Below are 14,822 nucleotides of genomic sequence, written 5' to 3'. Positions count from 1 at the left end.
TTTACTAATAAAAATAACATTTTTCAATATTGAACTTACCCGATAATCATGTAGCTGATTCACACCCAGGGGGGTGGGTGAAAAACCAGTGTACAAGACTAAAGGATAGCTAAGTATCCCGTATTTCATATAATCAGTTATCCACAATAACAATGAAATAATAAGTACCTGGTAAGGAAGTCGACTTGAACCGTTACTCTGCCTTTAATAAGATCGTCTTCCTTACTGAGCGCAGCGTTCCTCTTGGGAGGCTGAATCAACTCAAAGGTGCTAAAGTATACAGGGCTGCAACCCATACTAAAGGACCTCATCACAACCTTTAACCTCGGCGCTTCTCAAGAAAGAATTGACCACCCGCCAAATCAACAAGGATGTGGAAGGCTTCTTAGCCGACCGTACAACCCATAAAAAGTATTCAAGAGAAAGGTTAAAAGGTTATGGGATTATGGGAATGTAGTGGCTGAGCCCTCGCCTACTACTGCATTCGTTGTTACGAATGGTCCCAGGGTGTAGCAGTACTCGTAAAGAGACTGGACATCTTTGAGATAGAATGATGCGAACACTGACTTGCTTCTCCAATAGGTTGCATCCATAACACTCTGCAGAGAATGGCTCTGTTTGAAGGCCACTGAAGTAGCCACAGCTCCCACTTCATGTGTCCTTACCTTCAGCAAAGCAAGGTCTTCTTCCTTCAGATGAGAATGTGTTTCTCTAATCAGAAGCCTGAATAGTAAGAAACTGAGTTCTTAGAACTTGGAAAAGAAGGTTTCTTGATAGCACACTATAAGGCTTCTGATTGTCCTTGTAAAGGTTAAGACCTTTTTAGATAGTACCTAAGAGCTCTAACTGGGCAAAGTACTCTCTTCAGATCATTCCCCACCAAGTTGGACAGGCTTGGGATCTCGAACGACTTAGGCCAAGGACGTGAAGGAAGCTCGTTTAGCAAAAACCGAGCTGCAAGGAACATGTAGCCGTTTCAGATGTGAAAACAATGATTCTGCTGAAGGAGTGGATCTCACTTACTCTTTTAGCTGTTGTCAAGCACACGAGGAAAAGAGTTTTTAAAGTGAGGTCCTAAAAAGAGGCTGATTGGAGAGGTTCAAATCTTGATGACATAAGGAACCTTAGGACCACGTCTAGATTCCAGCCTGAAGTGGACAACCGACGTTCCTTTGAGGTCTCAAAAGACCTAGGGAGGTCCTGTAGATCTTTGTTGGTGGAAAGATCCAAGCCTCTGTGGCGGAAAACCGCTGCCAACATACTTCTGTAACCCTTGATCGTAGGAGCTGAAAGGGATCTTACTTTCCTTAGATATAACAGGAAGTCAGCAATCTGGGTTACAGTGGTACTGGTTGAGGAAACTGCATTGGTCTTGTACCAGCTACGGAAGACTTCCCCTTGAGACTGATAAATTCTGAGAGTGGATGTTCTCCTTGCTTTGGCAATCGCTCTGGCTGCCTCCTTCGAAAAGCCCCTAGCTCTTGAGAGTCTTTCGAAAGTCTGAAGGCAGTCAGACGAAGAGCGTGGAGGATTGGGTGTACCTTCTTTACGTGAGGTAGACTTAGAAGGTTCACTCCTAGAGGAAGAGTCCTGGGAATGTCGACCAGCCATTGCAGTACCTCTAAGAACCATTCTCTCGCGGGCCAGAGCGGAGCCAACCAACGTCAGCCGTGTCCCTTTGTGAGAGGAGAACTTCTGAAGTACCCTGTTGACAATCTTGAACGGCGGGAATGCATACAGGTCGAGATGGAACCAATCCAGCAGAAAAGCATCCACGTGAACTGCTGCTGGGTCTGGAATCGGAGAACAATACAACAGGAGTCTCTAGGTTATCGAGGTAGTGAACAGATCTATGGTTGGCTGACCCCACAGGGCCCAAAGTCTGCTGCAAATATTCTTGAGAAGGGTCCACTCTGTGGGGATGACCTGACCCTTCCGTCTGAGGTGATCTGCCATGACATTCATACCGCCCTGAATGAACCTCGTTACCAGTTAGCTTTCGATCTTTAGACCAGATGAGTAGGTCCCTTGCGATCTAGAACAACTTCCACGAAAGAGTCCCTCCCTGCTTGAAGATGTAAGCCAGGGCTGTGGTGTTGTCAGAGTCCACCTCCACCACTTTGTTAAGCTGGAGGGACTTGAAGTTTATCAAGGCCAGAATAACCGCCAACAACTCCTTGCAATTGATGTGAAGTGTCCTTTGCTCCTGATTCCATGTTCCCGAGCATTCTTGTCCGTCCAAAGTCGCACCCCAGCCCGTGTCTGATGCGTCCGAGAGGAGACGGCGGTCGTGTTTCTGAACAGCCAAATAGACTTCCTTGAGAAGAAAGCTGTTCTTACACCACGCGAGAGAAGACCTCCTCTCTTCGGAAACAGGAACTGAGACCGTCTCTAGCGTCATGTCCTTTATCCAGTGAGCAACTAGATGATACTGAAGGGGGGGGAGGTGGAGTCTCCCTAACACGATGAACAGGGCCAGCGATGAAAGTGTCCCTGTTAGACTCATCCACTACCTGACTGAGCATCGGTTCCTTCTCAGCATGCTCTGGATGCATTCTAGGGCTTGGAAGATCCTTGGGGCCGACGGAAAAGTCCGAAAAGCTCGACTCTGAAGATCCATACCCAAGGAGACAATGGTCTGGGATGGGACGAGCTGAGACTCCTCAAAATTGACCAGGAGGCCCAGTTCCTTGGTCAGATCCATAGTCCATTTGAAAATCTCCAGACAGCGACGACTTGTGGGAGCTCTTAAAAGCCAGTCGTCTGACGGAGCCGGACACAAGATCATGGTACTGCTGCACAGTCTGTGAACTGTCAATCATGGGCAAGCGAGGAAGTACAGTGACAACCCGAATCTGTCTAGACTGTCTGGTTCGTACAGACAACTCCTTATCGGGTTGCTGAGGTTGCCGCACTGCGTCACAACAAGTCACTTCTGTTGGTTGTTGAACGTCTTCCCCGTGACACATTGACTCCGTAAACAAAAAATCCTCTAACAAGGACTAAGCTTGGACTGCATGTCTTGCAACACAGCTCAAGGTCTATGGGAGCAGGTGTGGTAACAGACGGGATTAGCGACTGAAGTGGAACCATTACCTTCCCTGGAAGCATGTTATGCTTAAATAAAAGTCCATAAGAGGCTATGCAGCTAAAGGCTCCCTCCAAATGACAGAGTCCTCAAGGGAATATCAGAAGGAGGGAGAAAAGAACTTTCTCATCTACAGGGACCATATCCTAGAAAAGCTAAGTTCTCTCAGTGAGGGTTCACTGGTGCAAAAGCAGCAGACTAGAAGGCAACGTTATGAAACTGCTTGACAGTCTAGTGAGTTGGCAACAACCAAAGATGTGTGACTGAGAAGCATGCGGTAAGGTATGCAGAGCATGTTGTATGCAGAGTATGCTGTATGCAGAGCATGCTGAATGTAGAGCATGTTGTATGCAGAGCATGCTGAATGCAGAGCATGCTGTATGCAGAGCATGTTGTATGCAGAGCATGCTGAATGCAGAGCATGCTGTATGCAGAGCATGTTGTATGCAGAGCATGCTGTATGCAGAGCATGCTGTATGTAGAGCATGTTGTATGCAGAGCATGCTGAATGCAGAGCATGCTGTATGCAGAGCATGTAGTATGCAGAGCATGCTGTAAGCAGAGCATGCTGTATGTAGAGCATGCTGTAAGGTAAGCAGAGCGTGTGCATGGCGTTTAACATTTCTCAGAAATTCCATGACCAGTGCTAGAGTGCTTTATGCATGCTTGCATGGGGTTTAAATATCAACATAATATTTACCTTACATTCATAACTCATGATTCATATTTTTTGCCATATTCTGCGATATTGTTAAAAATATATTGCAAGGAATACAAATATATTTTTATAAGTAATACAAATAACCTCCATTATCATAAGGTTTGAAATGGAGGTAAGGTATGCTGAACAGCAGAGTCAGAACGAGCTGGAACAACAATAGTTGTGGTTTCCTCTTCAAGACTCTGTTGAGGGAACACCTGAGACTCAGTCTGCAAAGGCTGATCAAAGGAAGTAGCAGAAGGTAGGCGCATGGGTGGAGGAGGCTGACTCCTGGCATGAGTGGCTGAACCCAAGGGTAGCGCTTGCTGAGCGGTTGGCGGAAGCGGAGTAGCAAGTTCCTGTTCCTGTGCTGTGAGCGGAGCGCGATGAGGTAGAGGCTGCGCAGAACAAGGTAAATGTCTCGCAAGCTGAGGCTCCTGAGGCGCAAGGCTAAGGTGTAGTGGTGCTTGCCTTGTGGAGGGTTGAGCTCGCTGCAGCGAGAGCTGAGGAGACTGACTCAAGGACGGGAGAGGTTGTTGTACCTCAACCGAGTGTTGCATCACTGGTGGAGCAGCAAGTGGAGGCGGAGGAAGAGAGGTATAATCCTCCTGATCCCATTGTAAAGGTTGCCTTAAAGAAGGCGGAGGCTGAACACCACTGGGAACAGCAAACTCAGAACGTGGCTCAACATCGTACGCCTGGCAGGTGGTACTGCGATCAGGCGGAGCGAGCGCAGGCGGAGCGAGCGCAGGCGGAGGGAGTGTAGGCGGAGGCGGAGGCGCAACACTCTCAGCCCGACACTCACGCATCAAGACCGAAAGTTGTGACTGCATGGACTGCAGTAGAGTCAACTTGGGGTCGGCAGACACTAAGGTCTGCTGAGGTAAAGCCTTAACAGCAGAGATCTGTTGCGGCAGAACCTTACTCCTCTTAGACGGAGTGCATTCAACTGATGACTGAGGAGAGTCAGAGCTAACCCAATGACTGCATCCGGGTTGTTGAACTCTAACTTCGTACGTCTGGCATAGGTCTGGACTTTATGTTTAAGAGGTCTTGAGACCTGAGACCAGCGTTTTCTCCCCTAAATTTCTTCTGCAGACGAGCAAAATAAGGGCTCAATCGTCTGCGGGTGGGAGTGACGGTCTCGGTAAGACACGCCCACAACCACCGAGGATACTTCTGTGCGCCGATCAAGGCCTGCTGAACCCTTATGCCCTTCGACATTGCTTCTCCCCTGGGCTTGGGAGCTTGCAAGAGGTCCCGGACTGGGAGGACGACTGGCGCGCACAGAAGTACCCTCACGCACAACACTGACACACTTTGCGCTAATCACTTATCACTTTGATTTTCTGTTTGCACTTATTTCACTGAACTCGAAACTTTAAGTGGTTTGTACCTGAAACACGCAATTCTATCCTTTCTCAAAAGTTAGTAATTGCGAAAACAGAATTACAATGTAACAGAAAAATCTAATGAAAGATAAATAATTCAGTGGCTGGAAAGAGACTAAACACTAGATCACTCTAGAAACGTTTACCTTCTTCCCCTAAAGAGACTAGGGAGAAGAGCAAAAACGATAACAACGTTACTCGCTTGAATGAAACGTTTATCCTCCTCTTTCTCCCTCCGTCTCTATCTCTCTCTCTCTCTCTCTCTCTCTCTTGACTTAGAACCTGAGAGAAGAGCCCAATCATATATATCGTTAAAACATATTATTGTTAAAGGAAAAAACTTAAATATTTCCCAAAATGAAAAGTTCCTTTATTAGGATTAAAACCATTAAGTTAAGAAAGAATGAACAAAACGCTAGACACGGTTACTCTTACTGCAACGTGAAACCGTGAAAATTCTTTCTCTATCGTAACGATAGAGCGCAAGTTGAACGTTCTGAACGTCAACAACTGCAGAGACAAAACAAAACGTTAGTTCAACTTTGAAAACAGTACGAGACTATCAAAGAAATTCTTTCAAACTCTGTGGCGGAAATAGCATAATATGTTAACAGGTAAAACCGAAATGACGGGCTCATTGTTAATTAACTTCGGTACCAAGAAAAGACCGCCTACTATTAGGAAGGTTGAATATAAACAAATATAAAAATTAATTTTAATAAGTTTATAATAAAAGGAAGTTAATCGAAGAGGCCTATAAGAGGCGGAGAGATATAAAATAAATCTATAACTTTTGTTAAGCAAAATTAAGAAAGAGAGTCTATACTCTCTTAGACACCAACACTTCCGTCTAAGGGAAGGGTCGGCCATTAAAAGGTGAAAGAGAGTTCATACTCTCTTCGTCACCATAATTTTCAAATTAATTCCAAAAGCTAACTAAGCTAATATAGAAGGTTCCAGTAAAGCGACAGCCGAAATCAAAGAGAAATACTTCACCAAAATCGTGAAAATACTCCAAGAACATAAGCGTATCCCAGAACGTCTTGCCGGAAGCACGACAGAGGAAAAATTGAGGAGGTGTCAACAAGAAGTACTATAGTACCTGGCCACAGGTGGCGCTGGTGAGTACACCCCCTTCTAGTATTGTGATAGCTGGCGTATCCCTCCATAGAATTCTGTCGGGCAACGGAGTTGACAGCTACATGATTATCGGGTAAGTTTAATATTGAAAAACTCAAAATCTGGGGGTACTGGACTCTACATTCATGCCCTTTGAGTCTACGTTCTGTAACCAAGGAACCAGATCAATTGTTGCTATGCCCAGTAAAGAATTTGAAGTACTACCTTATATGTACAGCAGCAACCCGACTTCGACTAACATCATTGTTTGTTACTTCAGGTAGAACTAAAGGAGGATCACAAAAAATCACAAATTTTAAGTAATTTGTATTTTTCCTAACAGTATTTACCTCAAACTACTTTCTTAGGAGTATCTGGGATTCTCCTCCCAACCGACCAGAATTTTGTGTAGTTTTCCCTATCTCCGTTTTCTATAGTGGGTCCCTCTGTAGCGGATGAATACTCGCCCTGAGATATGGTATCAAAGTCCTGTAAGACACTCGGGGAAGGATGGGTGGGCTATAACCCGAAAGTAGTTCGAGGTAAGTACTGTTAGGAAAAATACAAATTACTTAAAATTTGTGATTTGTTCCAACACGGAGTACTTACCTCGAACTACTTTCTTAGGAGACTTATACTTTAGGAGGTGGGAGTGGTCTTACGGGCCGAGAGACCGGCTGGATAAAAAGATCAAACCTAGATAGGAGACTAGGTTCTTCTGACCCCAAAACAGAATATGAGACTTAGAGAAAGCTACTTCAAGAATCTTCGGACATGGGGGCTTCCATCTCAACGTTTCCCACATGGGAGGAGTAAGGGATGAAGGGGAATGGAGGGGAAGCGGTAATAAGGGGGAAAGGTAAGGAAGGAACTTGTGTCGCTTGGACTTACTGCCCAAGGCTTCCCCGGGGCTACAACCTTAAATCTTTTGGAGCGAAGAAATGACGGGACCAATAGAGAAGCCGTCCAAAGACTTTCTAGAACAGTCATTCAGGTAGTGGGCCGTAAAGGTGGACTGCCTGGACCAAGTGCCCACTTTCAGGATCTGCCCACACCCATGTTCTTCTCGAAGGCAAATGAAGTACTCAGGCCCCTAATATCATGGGGGTCTCAGCTTACCCGGAAGGGAGACTCCAGTGCTGTCGTAGGCCCTCATAATCATCTGCCGTAACCAGAAGGAGACAGTATTCCTGGAGATTGCTTTCTTCACTAATCTCGATGAGACGAACAGACTCTTGATCCCAGGGCTAAGTCTGGCCGTCCTTTCCAAGTACATTCGAACTGCCCTGACTGGACACAGTAACAAGTCCCTCGGGTTGTCCGAACACGGAATCACTGGCACCGAAAAGCCCTCGAACCTAGGATCCCAGTAAGCTGGGTTCTGTGTCTTGGCTACGAAGTCGGGCATGAACTTGAAACTTAATTTCCGCCAGCCTTTCGTGTGCGAGACCTCGTACGACAACCCATGGAGCTCGCTTACTCTCTTCGCTGATGCCAGGGCTAGATGGAAGACAGTCTTGAGGGTGAGCTCCTTGTCTAGGATGTCCTTAAGGGGTTCGAAGGGCGGCTCCAACAGAGCATTCAGAACTTTGGCCACGTCCCACTGGGGCACTCTAGAGGCACGGGGAGACCAAGATTGCTCGAAGCTCTTGATGACCATCGAGATTTGTCTGAAAGCTCCTAGATCCATACCTAGATGGACGGAATAGACATACCTATGTCGTCTCTCAGATAGACTAGGAAGTCCGCTATTCTATGAATGGGGCCTCCAACGGCCTGATGTTCTGTGAGGCGCACCATTTATTAATGTGGTCCTTTTTGCTTGATACACTGCGACAGAAGACCGTCTCAGGTAACCCGACATCCTTGCTGCGGTCTTCGACGAGTATCTTTCCCCCTTCAGGAGCCGCTCGATAACCTCCACGCATGTAGGCGGAGGGACCGAGGGTTTTCGTGAAACCTTTGGAAGTGGGGCTGACGGAGGTGGTCTTCCCTGTCTGGAAGGGGCCATGGTGGGAGGCGCGCCAGTTCCTTTAGGTCCGCGAACCATTCTCTCTCCGGCCACCAGGGCGCTACCAAAGTCATCCACAGGTTGTTTGCTCGCCTTACTCTGTTGAGGACTTGTCTGAGCATCCCGAAGGCAGGAAAGGCATACACGTCGAGGTTGTCCCAAAGATGTTGAAAGGCATCCTCGAACGCTGCTGTTGGATCTGGCACAGGAGAACAAAACACGGGGAGCTGTGCGTTGAGTCTTGTGGCGAAGAGATACATCACTGGCAAACACCACTTTAGGATGACTGTCTGGGCCACTCTGACCCTACTACTTGACCCATCCTGCTGAGGCCGTCGGCTAAAACGTTCCGCTTTCCTGGAATGAACCTGGCTGTGACCTCGCCCTGTTCCTTTGAGGCCCATTCCAGGAACTCTGTCGTGAGACTGCACAGCTCCTTCGACTTCAGTCCTCCTTGCTTTTTCACGTAGGCCACCACCGTGGTGTTGTCGCACATCAGAGCCACTGTGTTTCCCCGGAGTAGATGGACGAATTCTAGGCATGCCCTTTGAACGGCCATCAGTTCTTGCATGTTTATGTGACGGCTCTTCTCCTCGGGGACCACTTCCCCTTCGCCGACTCGTCGAGAAGATGGGCTCCCCATCCCTCCTTCGATGCGTCCGTGAACAACAGCATCTCCGGGGGATCGATCGCGAAGGGCATTCCCTTGAGGGTGTTCGTCCTATCGTGCCACCACTTCAGGATCTCCTTTGTCTCCGAGAACACTGGGACTATTTTGTGCGGGGACTCCCCCGGGGTCCAGAGCTCCTTTAGGTTCCATTGAACCACTCTCAGCTTGAGTCTCCCCCAGGGTACTAACTTCTCCAACGACACGAGGTGGCCCACCAACCTCTACCAGTCTTTGGCTCTCCTCGGCAGGTCCGCTAGGAAGGGGCGAACTATCCGATCTAGATTGTTCAACCTCTCTGAGGGAAGGCCCTCACCAACTGGGTGTCCAGAACCATCCCCAGGTAGGTCATTGGTGGAGGGCGTCAGCTGCGACTTTTCCAGGTTGATGGTGATACCCAATTCCCTGCAGAACCGTAGAAGCTTCGCGCCTTGCTCCCTCAGAGGCTGAAAGTAACAACCAGTCGTCCATGTAACGAATCAGGCAGATGCCCTGTTCGTGCGCCCAGACCGAAACTGTTGTGAAGACTTTCGTGAAGACCTGAGGGGTTGTCGACAGCAGAGAGTCCTGAACTGCAACGCTTGGGTACCCCACTTCACCCTTAGGAACTTCTTGCTGGAGGGGTGGACAGGGATCTGAAAGTAGGCGTCCTTGAGGTCCAAGGACATCATGAAGTCCCCTTCCCTCAAGGCTGCCATTACAGACTTCGGGGTGTCCATCTTGAAGTCGGTCTTGCACACAAACTTGTTGAGGGCCGACAGGTCTATGACCGACCTCCAACCCCCTGTCGCTTTCTCCACCAGGAAGAGTCTGCTGTAGACTCTTGACTGGTTCTAACGCCCTTTTCGCGAGCATGACCGACACTTCCTCCTGCAATGCCGCTCTTCTTAAGGGGTCCTTGGGTGCCAACCACTCCACCTGTTAGTCCGGAATTAGAGGTGGCGGGTCCGCTAGGAAGGGTAGCCTGTACCCGTCCTTCAGTACTGCTACGGTCCATGGATCCGCTCTGTAGTCCCACCAAGAGTGTTTGAGGCATCCCCTACCTGAGGCTTCGGCAGGAGTAGGGGGCCTCCCTGCCTATCTTCTCCTAGAGGCGCGGCTGGAACGTCCTCTCCTAGAGTTAGGATAGGAGGACCTAAAGGAGGCTTGCGGAGTCGAAACTCCCCTACGGGAGGGCTGCGAGGCTTGGTGCCAAGACATCGACGGGGAATCTCTCCAAGACTGGACTGGCGATGAATGGGACGAGTGGGGGCCATCTGGTGCGGACCTCCTATGAGCCGGACGTCTTGCAGGTGGGGGCCTGGGTTCCCCGCTTCTTTGAGCTTCCTGACCCTCTCCATTACCTCTTCGACCGCCTTCAGGGGGGAAAACGGAATCGCCCCACACCGACGAGTTCCTCAGCGATATCGCCTCCCGCTCGGGTAACCTACGGAGCAACTTGTTCAGGATGGTGTCCATTTTCCGTAGGACCCAATTGGCTGTTTGCGAGAGGGATTGAAACGTGAGGAATTTCAATGCCTTTTTCCCCGAGCTGATCAGTTCCCGCAACAAGGTCTGGTTCTCCGGTACGGAGAGGTCATGCGAGGACTGGAACCCCACCAGGGTGCAGGCCCACCAGTCCAACCAAGAAGTGACGTTCACCAGGTCTTGGGCCATATCCTCCATCATGGAGGCTTCCGCTGGCAAGAAACACACTGGAGCAGAGGATGCCCTGTCTTCTGCCGCTCCTTGATTTAGGGTGGCAATAGCTGCCTTGATTGCACGGGGACCTCCTTGGCGACCATCCGGGATGTAAAAGCGTTTCTGCGTTCTAAGTCCTGGCAGCAGTTTGGAGGAACCCTGGCTCCTGGGGGCATCCGCTTGGATCGCTATGAATTTATCAATGTGGTCCATTCCAAGCTTCACGTCCGGAGCCAGAGGGAGGGCTAGGGACGGTTTCTGCTGGACCGGGTTGTCCACTAACCTGCTCAGCCCGGAGAGCCAGGCCTGCTCCGCCGATGGTCTAGGGTCGTCCAGCCTGTGGTGTCGCCTGATGAGGGCTAAGACTTTCCAGTAGGAGGAGACGTAGTCTGAAGAGCACTCTCCTCCTTCTATAAGGCCTTTCGCTACCTGGTTATCCGCATGGAGCGCCTCGTCGGTCACGGATGGCGCCGCGTGGGAAGCCAGATCCTTCCTCTCACGTTGTACCACTGGAGCGGCAACTTGCAGAGCGGGCAGATCCGCTGGGATGGGAGTAGCCGTCATGGGTCTACTCCCTCCCGCGGAGCCGTGGACCTCCCAAGATCTACCGGCTCGCCCTGTCGCTCAGGAATAGCCGCCGAGGGACCGGGAGCCGGGGCCATGCTGCCAGGCTGAAGGAGCGGCTATTTCCGCTGGGCGGATGGAGCCGGTACCTTCGCGGACTTAGGATTGGCGAAGGCCACTTGGTGAGCCGACTTCGGGCGACGGCCGGGCCTACAGGAGGACCCGTGTCATGAGGGTGATGAAGCGGCTCTAGGGAGCCACCTGGAGGAGCCCGGAGCGGAGGCTACCTTGAGAAGTTTGCTCCGTGGGACTGTCACTCGTATCCACTTATCTCTTGATGAACGGCCCTTCTTGTGCTTCTTTCTAGAGGTCCTGGCACGTTTTCTGGAATGGGCAGAGCGCGAGCAAGACCTCTTCCTACGGGACAGTACCTCTCCCGCTTCTTCCTCGAGTCCCTTAGGCCCACATCTTCCGAGGAGGACTAGTCCGATGAATGTAAACGATGACGGGGAGGAAGACGAGCCCGCTGAGTCTTCCAATACGTCCGATGCTGCTGGGGGATCCTAGTTTCATTCCACTGGCGATGGAGGCTGCAAAAAGACGGGCGGGAGCGTCGACGACGGCGCCGGGGAGACCATGCAGCCTTCTTGGGGCGAACCAGCTGTCGAACTCCTCTTCTAATCTCATCGCAGACCTGAAGGACGTCCTAGGGGCCATCCAAGCGATGGAGTCCGAATTCGACGAGCCTGCTTCCTTGTCCGCTTCTCCCCCGGTTGCTGAAGCACCTGAAATGCATAACCACGATGCAGGGGAAGGGGCCGGAGCAGACTTCCCCCACATCGGATCTTCGGACGAGACGGGTCCTGTAGGCACCAGAACCTCGTCTCCTGAACACACTCCCCTCCCCCCATCAGGCCCCCCCACACGCCTGTACAGACACAACATTCCCCACATCAGGAATATCAGACTCCTGGGGAAGGGCAATGGGCCGCTTCCCCGCAACGGACTTACCTCGTCCCCTACTCTGGGTAGGGGAAGGCGGCAGGGAACTCTTCTCCGACGGGGCATCGGGCGACACTAAGGGCGAGGAGATGCTCGCCTTCTTGAGTGATTCTCTTGGATGCCTTCTTTTTCTTGGTCCCGTAGAGAGCCCACTGGATCTCGGGCCAAGACTCGCACTCCGGACATGTGGCTGAGGGGGTACACACACTGCCCCTACACGAAAAACACAAGGTGTGGGGATCAACTCCGGATTAGAGAGGAACCCACCACAAGATTTACCAGCCATAGGCCCGGGGCAACGACGAGGATGCTCCATAATCGAACACTAAAGCACCAAGCAACACAGGAACACAGGGGAAAGAGGTGGATAAAGGAATATAAGGTGAAGGTTGAAACACGTGGGAACCGCGTGGGGACACAAAGGGTCGCACGGGATGAGAGAGCGCGGCGAGATGTTAATCACGTCGCGACCAGAAACTTACTGGTGACCGAGACCTGGCCACGCGCGCTCACTGACCCGGGTCGCTTCAGGGCGAGTATTCATCCGCTACAGAGGGACCCACTATAGAAAACGGAGATAGGGGAAACTACACAAAATTCTAGTCAGTTGGGAGGAGAATCCAAGATACTCCTAAGAAAGTAGTTCGAGGTAAGTACTCAGTGTTGGAACAAACTCTATTTCAGCTTGGACATTCACCAGGCAATCAATCCTGAACATCCTCTAGCTCACAGACCTAGAGCTCATGATGTCAGGGGTATCAGTACATCCCTGACATTCAATCCCAACTTCTTCGTGTTGCAAGTTTTACAAGCAGCTATTTGGAAATGTCAAACTACGTTCACAACACACAACAGTATATACAAGACATGCCCCACAGGAGACTTGATTAAGTTTTCTATAGGTTGTGTGGTGGCCGCTCAGCAAGTAGTTTAAAGTACCTAGGGATCCTTACTGGACGGGGAGCAGTTGGTTAGTCAGGTTAAGTTAGGGATGAATGAAAGTATGTCTGGCCTTTTTTCTTTCTTCATCTTCCCCTCTCTTGGGGTACTGCACCATGGGTACCTCTGCAAGCTGGCTTCAACTACAGCAGGTAATAAAAATTTTCCTTGTGTAGCCTAGTATAATTTATGTTAATATACTTGTGCATGTCCCCAGTGGTTCCTGCGAGGTAAAAATTGGGAAACGAGTAGTAGGTTGGACAAGGAACCAGCCACCCGTTGAGATACTACTGCTAGAGAGTTATAGAGTCCTTTCACTGGCCAGAAATTATTGCATTGGATCCCTCTCTCTGGTTACGGCTTATTTCATCTTTGCCTCTTTGCCTACACATACACAGAATAGTCTGGCCTATTCTTTCCTCATACATTTGACAACACTGAAATTTTCAAACAATTCTTCTTCTCTCAAGAGGTTAACTACTGCAATTGTTCGGTGGCTTCTTTCCTCTTGGTAAGGATAGAAGAGACTCTTTAGCTATGGTAACCAGCTCCTCTAGGAGAAGGACACTCCAAAATTAAACCATTGTTCTCTAGTCTTGGGTAGTGCCATTGCCTCTGTACCATGGTCTTCCAATGTCTTGGGTTAGAGTTCTCTTGCTTGAGGGTACACTCGGGCACACTATTCTATCTTGTTTTTATTCCTCTTATTATTTTCAAGTTTTTATAGTTTATATATGAAATATTTATCTTAATGTTATTGTTCTTAAACTTCTTGTAGTTTTTCCTTATTTCCTTTCCTCACTGGGCTATTTTCCCTGTTGGAGCCCTTGGGCTTATAGCATCCTGCTTTTCCAACTAGGATTGTAGCTTAGCAAGTAATAATAAAAAAACAGCTAAAAAGTGTAAGATTTGTATTTAGAACATTCTTTCCTAGATGTTCATATGCTATAGGAGACTAATCAGGCGAAAGCCATCTCTCCTGCGGGCATGAAGGGCGACCAATACCTGTGACCATTGCAGGGAGCTCTTTTCACAAGTGGGAAAGGCACAAACAGTGGCCGTTGACGCTGCAGGGAGCACCTCCCGCAAATGAGAACTCTGCTGAACAGCGGTTGGTGAAGTGTAAATCCCTCGCGGACAGGCAAGTTGCCGAACACCTGGAGGCGAATCTCCGGGCAGCGTACTCTGCTTCCCATCAAAGATCTGAGTAAGTTGAAGGTTGGCATCCAGAGCTGCATCTGAAACGTAGCCAAAGCTAGTTTCTGGGTTCATCCAGATGTGATCCCAAGACTGGAAACCACGAGGGGAACCAGTCTGCCACTGCTCTTGTTTCTACACTGAATCTGCAGGAATGAAGGTGAGCAGAAGCAGAGTGCTGCTGCTATCTGTAGCACCCTCGGAAACCATTCCTTAGCGGGGAGACCCGAAATCCCCAAGGAAGGCAGGAGTTGCTGAAGCGGCAACAGGAGAGACTCCCCCAGTGGTGGCCGCTGTTGCTTTGCTACGGGAAGTGACAGAGACCTCACCTTAGGTTAATCCGGGGTCTGCACTTTGAAAAGAAAGTGTTTTTAGCTTTTAGGCCAGTTACTTTTAATCATTAGCAGGTTAAAAGGTTAGGTTTTGGACGGGAGGAGAAGACTACGTCTTTACTTTACCAAGCC

The 14,822-nt window shown here is 49.6% G+C and overlaps 1 protein-coding gene across 1 annotated transcript in view; it reads right to left on the bottom strand.

Annotated features, from left to right (window-relative positions):
• mRpL49 (mitochondrial ribosomal protein L49) overlaps window positions 1-14,822 on the bottom strand; it is a 65,126-nt gene that overhangs the window by 12,483 nt on the left and 37,821 nt on the right. The window lies entirely within an intron of this gene.

Source organism: Palaemon carinicauda, chromosome 20 (assembly GCF_036898095.1).
Source record: "Palaemon carinicauda isolate YSFRI2023 chromosome 20, ASM3689809v2, whole genome shotgun sequence".
Classification (NCBI taxonomy): domain Eukaryota; kingdom Metazoa; phylum Arthropoda; class Malacostraca; order Decapoda; family Palaemonidae; genus Palaemon; species Palaemon carinicauda.
This window is presented reverse-complemented; position numbering and strand designations above follow the sequence as displayed.